The 13513-nt window shown below is 37.6% G+C and overlaps 1 protein-coding gene across 2 annotated transcripts in view; it reads left to right on the top strand.

Annotated features, from left to right (window-relative positions):
• The window catches only part of LOC100544091 (VPS10 domain-containing receptor SorCS1), a 255333-nt gene that overhangs the window by 85498 nt on the left and 156322 nt on the right, over window positions 1-13513 (top strand). The window lies entirely within an intron of this gene.

Genomic DNA, 13513 nt, shown 5'->3' with positions numbered 1-13513 from the left:
GACTGTATCTGTGTTTGCCTTGCTCTAAAAGAGTATTTGATTTCAGTATATTGGTGGCAATAGCAGCCCTAGCTGTTGTTCTAATGCTCAGACAGCTACAGAAACATCAGTACTTCAGCTGACTATTTTGCTCTGGACTATCCTCTCCTTCCACTACTGCCTAGACCTCTTATATTTCAGCTGGATACCTTCACAAAATGAACGAATCTGTTCTTTCTGATATTGTGCCAGGAAATTCTGTTCTGGAGTCTTATTCTGAACAGTTTTGCTTTGGCATTTTGTAAGGTGAAAAGAAGTGTCTGAAACGTTTCAAAGTGACCCTGCAGATGACTGAATTTCAGTTTTATCTCTGATCTTTCAATGTCTTCCCACCAACCAATCCACCCTCCACCTCCCCCTCTCCCCCTTCACTTTCCAAGCAGAAGTAGAAGCCTGTAAAATAATGATTATTCAGGCAGTGACAGTGCAGATGTCAAAGTTACTCTTTGTGGTCTCTCCAGGACTCCTTGAGAGCTTGAGATTAAATGGGAAATTTAGACCATGCTGAAATTAGTCAGCTGGTTGGAGATGGGCAACTCCTGTTTGGTGATGAATTTTACATTTCTGATACTGTTTAGTCATAAACAACAGTAAGACTGTGAAACTTGTCACCAAATGACAGGCTGGCTAGGATGTTGGGATGTGTCCCTGGAGGATGTTTTAGATTCTGCCCAGAAATTGTCCCCTAATGTAAAATACCATTAGGGAAAGAACTCATTTTATAATGGAAAAGGTCTTTTAGGACCCATTACATTTCTTCATGGGTGAGAAGGTAACGGATGGTCTTAATCTTGGTGACTGTCAACAAAGAGAGGCTCCATCAGTGACATGGAGATGCTACAAGATTTTGTGTTGCCGTGTTCCTTAGAGGTTCAGGTTCAAAGATCCAAATGCTTCAGCTTATTTTGTGGTTTTTATTTTGCAAAAATGTCAGGAGTCACCAGCTACAAGTTACAAAGGAGGAAGAGCAAAGGGGTTGCTTTTCTCCCATTTTTGGATTCAATTTGCTTTGGCTCTCACAGAATATTTTTCTGCCTCCCAGCAATATGAGTCTTTCTGCCTCCTAGCAGGTGTGAATATGCAGGCTTTTAGCATAATAAGATTATCCAGAATCCATGGGTGTAGGCTTCTCAGTCTGCTGAGCAACTTCAGGGCTCAGATTATGATTCACATCAGTTATATACCACTTTTCCTATGACAGAAATTTAATTTTGAAGCTCTTACAAGTAGTGAAACTCCCAAGAACTGGGATCTTGTTTCTACAAACATGTTTGTAATTATATATCCTGCAGTGCTATATGTGTAGGAACTATGAGGTCACAGCCTGCACCAGCGATTGAGCATCTGGTGAAGGGGCATGGCTAGCTCTGGGAACACAGGTGCAAATAGTTTACCTGTGTGAGACCAGAAGGAGTGGACTCAAGAGCTCTCTCTCCCTAACCTTATCTAAGGACTGCCAGCTAAAAAGGAAACGTCTACTTAGAGATTGCTTCCATCTGGGAGTTTTCCAGTGAGTCCATATCTTTGAAGAGGGGTAAGCTATTCCTTCCTTATTATCAGATTGTGACTAATACCTTTCTTGGGTTATCTGAAAACTATATACCTCTATTTCGTATCATACACCATATGATAGTAAAATGAATACCCTTTTGTGTCCAGTTTTGATCAATCTTATTTTTAAAAGAGTATGTTAGAACTGCAGAAGGTTTAGAAAGATGTAATTAGAATGGATTAATATATGGATTTATATAGAAGTAAAGATTGAACTGATCAGGAATCTTGACTGGGAAATACTATATTTTGATCATATGCTTACATATTTTCGTGGAACCTGGGAACCTTATGAGGATTCCACCGATAAAGTGTATGTACAACTGAGGCACTGTGCTGCTGATACTGGTCATGGTAATGCTAAAATGTTTTCCTGCATAAGCACAGGTGAGGTGGGCCATGCTGAAGGTGCCGCAGAAAAGGATTGCAAGTATTTCTTCTGCTTATATTGTTACTGTCCTGGAAAGCTGAGCTGCCTCTGTGGGAATAACAATTATTCTTACTGAGACGCACAATACCCCTGTTAATTGCTCACAAGGTTGTTCACGCAAGGTTCAGCAGCCTTTAGTATGATTGTATGGAGGTATGAGTAAACCTTCTCCCTTTAGTGTCTGACACTTTTCTCATTTGATTGACATGCCTCCACTGAAGCTGACTTGAAAAGCCTTTGCACTTTTGAAACAAGTGGAGCAAATTCTAACTTGTCTAAAATGGTCCCTCCTGTTAAATGTTAAACTGACCTTTTCAAGAGAAATTTACTTGATAGTTCTAAGTGAAGACCTGCTTTAAGCTAAACCTGTCACTACAACATGATTAAATTCACTTAAATGTACATTAGTTGCACATATTATTAATGGAAATTGAAATCAGCCTAAATTGTAACCATAAATTTTAAAACAGGAGGAAGAGAATGGAGATGGGAAAAAAAAACCTGCACATGATGTGAAAGTTAAGGTGCCTTATTCACTGTAAGTGTAGATAGGCTGAACAGGAAACTTTGTTCTCAATCAGTGAAAAATCATGGGCTATTTTCTGTGTATTTACAATGTCTCAATTTTAATCCACGGAAGAAGGGTGATTTTTTTTTTTTGGCAGAGTTTTGATCTGTGGAAACCTAGAGGAATTGGTCATGGTTATCTGGTCTTATTTCACTGGCTGTTGGACCTTTAAGCACCAAATTATCAGGTTTCTGGCTATCTGTGATAGATGGAGGCAGCCTGTGGATGTATTGTTGAAAGTGAGTTTCTGGAAATACCTTTTGATACAAGCATGTCTGCTCTTCCAGCTGAACTTCACCCATTCTTACCGCTTTCCCTTCTCCACCATCTAGTATGGCAGTTCCAGTGCTTGTCTGTTGTGGCAGGTGTTACTTAAATTATCTACCCTAAGTGGGTCCTAATAAATCAAAACTAAATTGAAGACTATCCACTTTGTGGAGGCATTTATCAGTGACTTTCTATCAAGCAGAAGGACAGGACTTGGCAAGCATCTCCCAGACAATGGTCCAGTGACTTAGGAAGGTTCTTTTATCTGAGGGAATTAGCTTTATGCAGCTGTGTGACCTTTGTAATTCGAGAGTGCAGACTGGAACCTATTGTAACTAATAATCCTTGTTCTGCCAGACTTGGCTTTCATGCAGATGAAATTAGCATGACTTTAGCCAGCTGTTCTGGGACACAGAGTACTTCAGTGTGATGCTAGATAATACTTAATAAATATACTCTTTTTTGGGCTAGAGGCTAAGTAGGATGCATTGCCCACAACCTGGAAGTAAATGTTAATATCTTGTCTATCAAATGTATAAAATATTTTATTTTCCACTGATGCAACCTCTACTTCATACAGTAGGAATGTAGTGGGCCCATATAGTATGCACCAACACTTACTCTCTGTCCAGTAGAACATTTATCAGTATGAATGTAGGTAGTCTGAGTCTACTGCACTAGTAGTTGCATGAGTGTGTTAGCCTGGAAGTGTTTGTCTTTGGAGGGAGCATGTTCATGGCATTGCACACAAATTCAGGGATTTCCATGGCTCTTGTGGTTATGTGTGAGATTTGAGGGGAAAAGTAGACATTTTAAGGTCTTCCATGAAGGGAAAAAATCAGATTGATTAAAGGTTATAGTGCTGAGGCAATAGGGGAGTGTAGACATGGTATACTAATTGTAATTACAGTCTTTAGACTCATTACTACAGTAAATTTAGCATTATTTTAAATTAATGCTAATTTAACTGATGGAAAGGAGGCTACTGGATGCTTCATAGAAGGCCTCTAAGAATGCAAAGATGATACTTTTCATAATTTGAGAAAGAAGATAGCTGGCAGAAGTTGTTCAAGGTCAGATAAGAGAAATTATCTTTGTATTGGAATTATTATTTGCTTACTAGTTAAATAGAACTAGCTTTCATGACTGCTAACCCAGCTGTAATGTTGCATTCTTCAAAGCTGAAATCTGCTAACTTTCCAAGCACTTTGAAAGGGAATTGGTGGTGGCTGAGGATGGTAGGTCTGTTATGATTAGAAGGTAGAAGGACTTTTCAGGTGTCTGGCTGAGTTCCTACTGGAAACATAACTTTAATGACTAGATTGTATAATTAATGTCTTTGGGCACCTGTAGGCCTTTGGAAGGCCTTTCTTATTTTAATTCTAAATAAATTAAAAGCAGGTGGCATGGGGAAAAAATCTTCTGGTCCAATTTCGTAGTTTTTATAAAGGCACTTGTATATTAGTTGTGCGTAATGGAAAAAATGTGACCCATCAGTAATAATTTTAGTATCAAGGAATCTTGTCAAAATCTTTCAATCTACAGTCCTTATTTTTTCAAAGCCAGAGATGTACAAGATACCTTTTGGCAGTTCAGAGCAAAAAGGCAACTTGTAAGATTTTTTTCTAATATGGAATTTATGGCCCAGCTTTCAACTTATTTTTTATCATTTGCCAGTAGCATACAAACAAGATACTATTTTATCTGCAGGTAGTTCTGACTTACATGACTTTGAAAATCAAAGAACTAGAGGAGTTGAGCTCATTTCTAGACTATCAGCCTGCATTTCCTTTATGCACAAATGCCACTGTATCAGTTATCTAATAGTCTGTTTGAACACCTCACCTTGACCACATCTTGCTCTGTTCTTAATACATACACATGCCACTAGCCTTTTTTTTTTTTTCCCCTGTGGAATGATTGGGAGCATTTATTCTCCTCAGGCCTAGGATATTGTATTAATCTTCTGTTGTGTACTTTCATTTCATTTCCTGTAAAAACAAACAAAAAAAACCTTCTGCTACTGGAGTTGACCTAAGGTTGGATGTCAAAAGAACAAATTACTGGCACTTGCTGATAGCCCTAGAGTACCTATAAATAGCAAGCTTTAATAACCCTACTGATTCTTGAGATACATAGTGATAAAAATGCTCCTACCAACCAAGAAAGGAAAAAAAAAAAAGCTGCATGGCTCCAGGTGATGAATAGTCTTTTTAAACTGAAAGAATTTGTATGGCTGCATCTTTCAGGTGGTTTCAAAAAGAAAAAAAGATACAAAAATCTTTGTATCTGCATGTTTTAAGGTAGTAATTAGTGATTCATGGGTACAATATTCCTCATCTTGTCTCATATATGTCTACTACAAAGAATTCAAGGTTCAGACAGCAAATTCTTTCTTAGGTGATGTGACAGACTAAGGTAATAGTTTAACTAATAGGGCTGCTTGTTCACTACTAGAACTAAGAACTAACTGAAACCTTTTCAATGGAACAGTTTTCTACTAAGAAATGCAATATTAGTCAGGTAAAATCTTTCACAATATTTTAAAAATGAAATCTTGACAGATTGGAATGATTTGAAACTGTGTGTTTCATTCTTGTTTTCTTTTTGTTTCATTTGAGCTTTTTTTTCCTTTGGAGTTATAGTCAGACCGTATTATAAAATATTCAATGGATTGGACGATGATAACGTTGATACTAGTGGGGTGAAACACTATGAAATGTTTTTTTATGTAATCTTTTTCCAATGCATTCTTGATCTATCCAGATTTTTGGAATTGTGATACTTTAAATTAAGGCAAAAAAAAAAAAAAGAATGAGCTAAATGCATTTTTTTTTGAATGTGTAATGTGACTGTGGATTCTAATAAATCTCTGATCTAGTACATGAAATCTTTAGCAAAGGTCAGCCCACCGTGAGGTTTTGTGGATTTTGTTTTTTGCATTGTATTTTCTTTGGCTTGGCAACACTCATTTTCAATGAAGCTACTATGACCTCAGTGTTTTTGATGGGGATTGGGAGTGTAGGACATGACTGTCTCATCTCACTGATTAATGGGAAAGCTTCCTGCTGCTCTGCCCCCAAGCTACAAAATCCATTAACCACCCCTTGGGGTGCTTGAAATTTATTCTGGCCATTACCATCAATTAGAAAGTTAATAGTGTGATGATTACTGGGCTACAGTCCCTGCTATTTGTGTGATTTACACCAGGCCAGGGTGGAAATGGGAAGATACAATACTCAAAGAACCACTTTACAAGCAAGAACTAAGCATTAAGAGTGCAGAGATGTCAGTGGCCAGTGTAAACATATGACGGGGAAAATCATTAGTCTGTCTGAATTCTTTTAATTTAAATGGCATATGTTAATTTAAATGCATGGAAGAGCAACTTTAGTATTCACCATACCTATGATGAGTATTTTTGATTGACCATAAACCTTAAATCATGCTGTGCCCAAGGGAATAATTTCATTTTGAGTTGCAGTTGTACCTGGTAGAAAATGCTGTGATGCAGGAAGGGAGGAAATTTGCATTTTAGCCTTATGGGTTTATTTTTATTTTTCTTATTTTTTAAGAAAAAGTAAGGCAGATGAGATCTTCTGGACTGTTGCTCTTCCATCTGTAGTCCCCAGATTCCTCCAAATTTTACTGAGATAGCAAGGAACAAATCTGTGACCAATAAACTCTTAATCACTTTGTCAGGGCCTGTTCCTTCATTGGAAATAATGCTGAAATATTGAAAAAATAATGCTGTAGATTTTGACAGGGAAGGAGAAAACGCTTGAGTGTGCATACAATCAGATACATGAGGATAAACAACATCTCAGTTTCTGGTGTATATCAGCTCCCAAATGTCACTGGTTTTAATCCAGCATTGGAGTTACCGATTCTTTTCTCATGTATTCGGGTGCTGTAATGTGAAATGGCTCCTAGGAAGAAAAGGACAGATTGCATTCTGATAGCAAAGATTCTTTTGTTTTCTCACAAGCAGCTGCTTCCAAGCCAGGAGGAATGTATGGCATTTATAACTGGCTAGTTCTATGTTTGCATTGGTGCAACTCTGTAGTAAATAGTTCAGATTTATGCAAGAGTATCATTGGGATGTGACCCCTGTTCAACAAGCAGAGGAATGGAGAATAGGGATTTTACTGACTGTCAGCATATTCTCTGTTTTTAGCCCATAAGTAGGAAAAGTCACAGTACAGTAGAAATTGGATTATTGGTCAAGCAACGCAGGACAGACATTTAAAATTGGAGAACACTTAAAGGGAAGAAAAATGTATACCATTTCCATCTATTTAAAATTTGATATACTTTTCTGCTGATGTATTTGATCTTGCTCTTTGAGTATCTTAACTTTATGCTACAGTTTTTCTGAAACTTCACAGAAATGTGAGTTCTACCATGATGGTTGTGTTTCCCTGAATTTCATCTATTTGCTCAGCTCCGGGTGACAAAAAAAACTGTAGACGGTTGTAAAACTGCATCCCCCTACCTACAGTGTTCTGTATCACACAGAGGTTTAGCTGTTTAGTTGTGAGTTCTGCCAGGCCCTTTACTATGCCTATGCAAAAGAGATGGATGGTCAGTGCTTCAGATATGATGTAGTCCTGAGAGCCACCTAGTCTGGAGGGAGGGAAAGAGACAAATATTCTTCACTTAGGTTGTGAATCTGAGTAACTCCCAACTGAAGCAACAGTGAAGGGAAGCTGACCGAATTATCTTTCTACAACCATTATTAAGAATGTGGATAAGTTGCTTGTTTGAAGGAAGACAACTCATTGAGGACACCTAAAGGAAACACCTCGTGGCCCTCCCTGTTTCTTTTCTTGTTTGGTTAAGATTTTGAATACTATCTAATTCAGTATGTAAACTCTGGATGTTAAAATCTGAACTGCTTGTCGTATCTCTAAATTATTTATGGCAATAATCAGCTGAACTGCATTAAGCAAAAAACTGCAAGAAATTTGAGTGTGTATTTTTGTTTGTTTAGATAACTGAATAAAATCTGATTAAAAAGAAGAAAATTGAATTTAACTGCTTATTTATTAAAAAAAAATCAATTTCATAGTTTCCTTTTTTCTTTTTTGCTGCCTTTTTTTTTAAGCCTCCTTTTTCCTCCTCCCTCCAAGTCTTCTAGACAGCTTCCGCAGGTGAGAAACTTCATTTTGTGATGAGCTAATTCTTTCCAGAAGGGGCAAATGTTACACGTTTCCATAAATTCTTATAAAAATTCATAACTTCAATTTCCACTAAAACCTGCAGCCACAGCTCAAACTAGGAGCAAGATAATTTCAAAATGGCAGTTTATATCTGTTAAAATATATATTTAAATTGTATTTAATTTTACATATCTTCCTTTTGACATTTATATTAAGGCTTCTTTCAATTCTTATTTACATGCACAAAGTCTCAGCAAGTTTATGCTTCAGGATGGAGTGGGAAGTCAGTGGAGCCTGAGGGAACGTGCATTTGAGTGTCACAGACTGTCTTGAAATGTAAAAATTGGTTACCTAGTCTTTCCCTCAGTTTCCCTCACCTAGAAAATGAGAACAGTAATAGATTCCAGCCTGCTGAGGGCCTCATAAGGAAAAGAAGTCATTGCAGATGTTTATTCAGGAAGTGAGTCATGTGGGTCCCTTGAGTTATAAAATCTCTATTTCTTTTCACTAGAGGTGTCTTTAAAAGTTAATTTCAACCTGTCAGGGTAAAAAGTGTTCTTAGTTCTGTGACATAAGCAGTGTCATTATAGATGTTAAATTAAAGAAATGCTAACTAGCTCCTTGCCTTGTTTCTGCTGTCAAGCCACTTGCTAATGTTGCCCTCTTGATCCAAACTGTTATGAAGGATAAAAACAAACAAAAAAACCATGAAAAACAGACACCTCTCTGAACTAGCTTCACTTTATGTTAATCCCTGCTTAAAGGACACAAGTTATAGGTAGAAGACGGTCATGATCCACCTGTCAGGTTAGAAAGGCCAGAAGCGCATATACAATAGGGCTAGGACCAAAGAGCAGGAAAGACTTTAGCAGAGGCAATGTGGCAGTGATGAGAATGCTTTCAGTGTAGAAATGCCCTGAATAGTCGGTGAGATAAAAGCATTTTAAATGGAAGTCCTGTGTTCTGCATTGAAGGTCTCAGACTATCTAACTCAGCCTACCTGCTGAGGGGGCAGTCACTCAGAGTGTGCCTTCAGGGTGGAAACGTGCAAATGAGGGCAAGAGTGGTCTCTTGGTGTAGAAGCAGTCCTTATGAAGGATCCAGGGACACAGATTTCACTGCATTTATATTTTGCAATTGCTCTTCAAAGTGGTGAAATAACTTTCTTCAGAATGTCTGTCTCTGAGAACCATAGATTTCTGGTTGAAAGTGAATGAGGGCTTAGAGAACTGTTTATATGAGTTAGAATGTCAGCAAGTGGTGAGAAACGTTCAGGTGAGGCAAGGTAATTCTTTTGAAAAACAGAAGTAACTTGCTATGAAAATGAGGAACAGCAAGAAGCTAAGATCAGGTCATTTCCAGGGTTAGTCAAGAAGCAGTTAAAACAGGCATCAAGCCAAAAGTGACATTTATCAATGGCTTGTAAAAGGCTTTAATAGGTAGAACAAGTGAACTTAAATGGTTGTCTGTTGAAGACGACTTTGATGTTATTAGCTTTTGTGAAACAGCATGGCATGACAAAAATCAATGGGGAACTTTAGTACTTGGCTATAAAGCCATGAAGGAAAGAGTTTCAATTTAAGTGATGAGGGAAGAGCACCTGAGCATACAATATCCTCCAAAAGCAAGAATACAAAAGTCTACAACTCTGTGGTAGAGTTTAGGCATGAAACATCATATGCAAGAACATTAGTAGGCTTCTGCATTAACAGCTCCGCTATTTTTCACAGGCCTTACAAGATCATTTTAAATGCATTAATGATTCCTTTACTCAAACACTTATTCAGTGAAAGCCCTTTATAAGAGCAGCCTCTGATACCACAGCTCTGCCTTCTGCAATATAAAATCCTTCTATCCAAAAAACTGTTCAAGCAGGGATTAATACAATGGTGGCTGGTAAATCTTGTGCTCAACAGGCCAGTCTCTTGCAAGGCAAATCAGGTGGCAGATGTAGTGCAAGATTGGAACAGGTAATCTTATAATCATGACTGTTTCTTGCTTAACATATCTTTCTTTTATCAGGGTTGAATTCACATGCAGAAGCAAAACATGCTAGAGTCTACCTTTTCATGCTATTCCTGATCATGGCAGGTTGCTTGCTCTGCTGTTCTTGAAGTGCCTTACAGCTGAGCCTAGCCCTGTCTATCAGGGCTGGCTGCCAGTTGGAGAGCAGATACAGCAGCAAATAAAATTGTGGGGCAAGAGGAGGGCGAGTTCATGATGCATAGGGCAGTCTTCTGATGGTAGGGAGGGAGAAAAAGCAGTCACGTTAGACTACAGAAACCAGTCATGGCTCGTGGCAAAAGGAAAGAAAGTGCTTCTTAATGAATATTTATGGAGAAAAAATAGTTCTCGAGCGGTAGAAGTCGTTACCCTGCTTAAATCTGGTATATGCTGTTCTTTTTCCCTAGTAAGAGTTTTCTAGAAATATCTTTCCAAAAAGAAACATCAACAGGTTGATTTTTCTCGTCTTCAGTAGCTTTTTTTAAAATAAGTACAGACAACCTTAAGTTTATAATGAAAGTAAACAGTGACTTGCTAGGGACTTTACTTAATTTGTATATTCAAACTGACAGTCCTCGGAATTTGTCTGTGCTTCTTGAGGAAGAAGAAAATTTCCATAGGACTCGTGTTACTGGGTGATTCAGGTTGCCTATTATAGTTTTAAAATACTGGTAGGACTGGATTGAGATATATTCATGACAGTAGGTGGACTAATGGAATTCAGTGACTTTATTTAAAATGTGCAGGAGTTTATTATAATACTGTAATAGGAATGTCATTTACCCTGACAGGAGAAGAGGGAAAAGCCCTGTCAATGAATAATAACGAAGTTATTTAAATGTCAACTTTCTTGCAAACAGTTTGCAAAATATAAATTACTCTGCATGTTTTTAGTTTAATTTTGTTTTAATTTATTATGCATGGAAGTTATGGTTTCTGTACTGCAGTTGTATCACTTTCTTTATACTGATAAATGAACTAGTAATAATCAAAATGTTTATCTCGTGGAATGTTTGCAGAAATCATTTACCAGCTGAGTAGGAAGTCTGATTCTGAAGAGCTACTAGTAAAATTTGGGATTAATTTAATAGAACTAATACTGGGGCAGGTATGAGGTAATCACAGTGAAGTATAAATATTCTGTTCCTGAAAATTATTCTTTAGTATATACCATCTACATTTCAGCAACATCCACAATGTGCTAATGTGTCTTGCTTTTTTCTTCTCGTTTAATTAGACTGACACAGATCTCAAATCTCTCTGCAGACCTTCCTGTTTCAAGCAGCTGGACTTGCTTTGACTTAGCCTTAACTGTACCTTATCAAAATAAAGCAAGTCAGCCTACAGCATTCTGAAAGAAAACAATTTACACAGGGATTTAAATTATTCGATGAGACCTGTTTAACAACTCTCCTCTACATGCGTATGTCTACACTACAGACCTAATAAAATTCATCCTACTGTTCACTTCATTATATATTATGTCAGTAGCTATAGGTTTTTCAGCAGATGAGAGTTACTTTTCTGTGTTTTTCAGCTCTACAGGTCTTGTTTGGTCCTTTCAGATGATTCAGATAGACATTTGTTTGTTTTGCTTGTTTTATACCGATGCAGTTAAACTGACTTTTCTCTGTAGAGCGTCGCAGAAGCAGCCTGCCCCTCAAAGAATGGGAAATGTTGCTTGATACATATCTGTTCCCCTCCAGTTAATAGGAATTTAATTTGATAATCCTATGTTGTCACTCCTGTCTACACCCTGCTGAAGTGCGTCGGTCTTTTGCAACCATTCCAGGTTAGCTAGCTTCCTGGGTCACAAAATGGCTGATAAGTTTTGATGGGAGTCTGTGCTGCTTTATATACCCATTTAATAAAAAAAGAGAAATACTCAGGCTGCCAGTCAACGTCTGTATGTATGCATGTATGATAGGAATAAGTTTGTTGATACCCCTGAGTCGTATCCTAACAGAGCCTTTAGGTGAATACAGCATTTCACTTGATTAGATTCTTTTCTTCCACTTCTCTTTGTGTGTACCCACCAGTGTTTTGTTGTTAAAGCATTTCTATGTGCCCATCTGTTATTGCATAGCATTTATGTTGTCTACTAACATTGAGGTTAACTACAAAATGGCATAAGAAATAACAGATTGTAGCTGAACAGACAGGAGGACAAGCTATTACTAATTTAGAACAGGACAATGGGAGTAAGACATTACAATGGCTCCTTCTATCACTTGCATATTTGTTCATCTGCAAAAAACATTTTTCCAAGTCTTCCTTGCAACATTTCTGTTGTTTGTTATAGATGTTGGCAGAAGTGCAAATGTATGACATTACCTGTTAATAAGCAAAACGTGAATGCAAAATAAGAGATTTGAAGTAAGACAAGGCTTACAGTTCTAATTTGTAATAGACCTTCAGCATCACTTTGTCTGTACCGTTGTGAGGCTGTTTAATAATCTCCAAACAAGTTTCGTGGGTCAAATTTTCTTCATTTTCATCCTTCTTTGAAGGGTCCCATTTTTAAATCATTTACTGGCTTAGAGATGCATTCCTTCATTTAAAATACATTTTTTCCTAACTCGGTAGGTCAAACTTAATCCTCACCTTTAATTATGAATGTTTATTAGCCTAAAATTCCCAAGAACGCCTTATGTTTGGTGTAGACCATGGCAGAAAGTGGGCCAATGAGCTGGACAAGGTGACCAAAGTGAGCCAGCACGACTGTGTTCAACCTTCTGCTGCAGTTTCTGCACCTGAACACCAGAATGTCTCTGAAATATTCAGTAACAGACATAGCTATTGCAGTATTCTCCTGCTAGGTCTACTGAAGAAATAGCTGGGCTAGTTTACATGCTCTCCTGGGAGAGGTGACCTTATAAAGGCAAAGATCAGTCAGTGGGTGAGAACTTTGCATTAATCTTCTAACTAACAAAGGTCACATGCAAAGGTCATGGGTGCATACGTTTTTTAGAAGGGAGCAAGGAAAAAGACCACAGGCCAGTTGTTACGCAAAAGCAAAAGACAAGCTAATTCTTTAATAAACTTCATGAATAGAAAAGCTCAGCTTTAGTGCAAATCCTCATCTTGGTGGAATTTGTTTTAATGGATAAAAGTCCAAGCTGCTCCTGCCTGGCATTATTCCCGTACTGACTGCAAAATCTGAAATCCTAGAAACATAGCATGAATCAGCTATAGGTGTGGAACATGATTGTAAAATCTAATCCTCATGTTGCTCCTTGACAAAACCAACCAACCAAACAAACAAACAAAAAAACCACGGTACTATTAATGGTAGACATTAAGTTCTTTAAATATCTTTGTGAATTTGGCTGGTTGTACTAGTTTTGGGCTCATTATCTAAATTTCGTGGTTATTAAAACATAATTCAGACAAGCATGAGGTGCATAATATAAGTACAAACCTGCTGCTGATGGTTGATCTTCATTCTAGTCAGATGTTGAGCGTAAATGTCATGGAAACTTTGCACAATCT

The sequence above is a fragment of the Meleagris gallopavo genome, chromosome 8 (genome assembly GCF_000146605.3).
Source record: "Meleagris gallopavo isolate NT-WF06-2002-E0010 breed Aviagen turkey brand Nicholas breeding stock chromosome 8, Turkey_5.1, whole genome shotgun sequence".
Classification (NCBI taxonomy): Eukaryota; Metazoa; Chordata; class Aves; order Galliformes; family Phasianidae; genus Meleagris; species Meleagris gallopavo.
This window is presented reverse-complemented; position numbering and strand designations above follow the sequence as displayed.